Source organism: Rattus rattus, chromosome 11, assembly GCF_011064425.1.
Source record: "Rattus rattus isolate New Zealand chromosome 11, Rrattus_CSIRO_v1, whole genome shotgun sequence".
Lineage (NCBI taxonomy): Eukaryota > Metazoa > Chordata > Mammalia > Rodentia > Muridae > Rattus > Rattus rattus.
The window spans coordinates 30,082,435-30,084,540 of record NC_046164.1 but is presented as its reverse complement, the minus strand read 5'-3'; positions in this window follow the sequence as shown (position 1 = coordinate 30,084,540).

Below are 2,106 nucleotides of genomic sequence, written 5' to 3'. Positions count from 1 at the left end.
AGCACATCTGGAATCAAGTAAAACCTTAGCAGATGGGAGGAATTATTTTTGATTGGATCATCTGAAGTCAAGACTGGCCCTAAATCTGGGCCAGATTTGCTGGTGGCAGTCCATACAAAAGGACACTTGCTAGCTTGTGCTCACTCTGGAGGGCAAGTTCATCTCTCCTGCCACTAGGGAATCTCTTAACTCCTTCTTTTGGGTCTCAATACAGACTGAAGACTAGCTGAAACATCAAGTTTCAGAAACTGGAATCTACTGGATTCTTGGCCTTTCTGTTAGTCGATTTTTGGACTAGTCAGACCATAGCCTACATGTAAGCCACTCTGATAAACCTTCTTTTTAATATATATGTAGATTCTATCAGTTCATTTCCTCTACAGAACCCCGAGTAATACCAAAAGCAACTTATGGAAGAAAGAGTTCGTTTGACTTTAGCTCCAGAGGGAGCGGCTGTACATGTCAGGAAGCGTAGTGACAGGTAACCAGGCAGGAAGCTAGGGCGTCACATCTTTACACGTGAAAAAGAAAGAACAAGCTAGAAGTGGGGTGAGGCTATGAACTCTCAAAGCCAACATGTTCCAAGGGACATGCTTCCTCCAGCAAGGCTATGCCACATCCCCAAACAGCATCACCCAATGGGGACCAAGTGTCCAAGGGACTGAGTCTAGGAGAGACACTCCTAATTAATTCCTCCATCAAAACTACCACAGTGTCCCAGAACAGGGGACACTGAGAATGCACTTGAACCAACTGGACATTTAAAACAAGAAATGCCAATATCCTGTATGCAGATAACACTTTTAACTTTCTGAATGCTACTGGTCATTGTCTTTTTCCAAACAAGATCATGTTTAAGGAGATTAAAGAATGGGGGTATGCGTGGGGGTGGGTGGGGGTGGGGTAACGGAGGGGGGGGCGGGGATCACAAAACTTGCAAATAGCCAAGCTTGCTCTTAAAGTGGGGTGTCGGAGGGACCATGAGAAAAGAGGGGATTATTTTGGGAGAAGGAAAGTGAGCAGAAAGGGGGAAAGGCAGTTGGTCAATGTGGGGGGAGGAGAACAAGTAAGAATGAAGTAAGAACTAAGAACAAGTATGAGGGCATATATAAATGAAAAGACCACAGTGAAATCTACTGCATTTTTCTGTTAACTTAAAAAACAAAATGTAAGAGGAACTAGAGCGAGAAGTGGGTGTGGTAGTGAGCACTAACGTACCAAGCACTCCCTAGCAGAGCAGGGTCACACGTTCAAGGCCTGCTTTGGGCTATAAAATGATTTCAAAGTCTAGGCTACAAAGTAAGGCTCTGCCCAAAAAAGCAAAGCAGGATGAACAAACCAAAACGAAACAGAACGAAGAACCCTAGCTTCGCTGCTATTCAGAGTGTGGGGAACCTTTTCCTAGAAGTTGCCCGTGATAATAATATTAGATGTTTTTCCTGTGACTCATTCTGAAATCTCTCCATTCCTTAGGGAAATTCCACAGTATTATTTTTGCCCTTGGGGAGTCTTTTGGTGTCGGTGCTATTCAGCTTTTACTAGACAGAAAGTTTAAACGTGATGGTTATTTGTGTAGTTCTGTAAAAATAACCACAATTCAGGGAAAATATAAATAAGACAGCTCCAGGGTCACATGTGGATGACTATTATTATTTTTTGTGTGAAGGAGAAAAGGCATTAAAAATACGAAGAATTCTTATTGACCAAAAGTGAATAAAATATTTATGACCGAAACATCAATAGCACAAAGAAATGAAGAGGCTGAGGGGGAGGAAATCTGTGTACATAGAGAGGGAAATGGCTGTGGGTCTGTAAAAATGGCCAACAGACAGCCCTAAATAAATCTGGGCAGGAATTGTGTTTGTCCTCAAGACAGGGCAAGAAGGCTGCCTCCAGCAGAAAGAGCCTCGGAGGCAATTAAAGGGAATTTTCGGAAGGGAGTGACATTAGAATGGCAACAGAGGAAGTTGGTTTTGGCAGCAGCCTTGGGAAGGACTCGAGGAGGGAAAAATACGCAGAAAGGAGAGACTTTCCTCAAGGGAGACAAGTCCGTACAACACGCTTAGGTGGGGTCACAGGAACAGAAAGGATAGAACATGCAAGAAC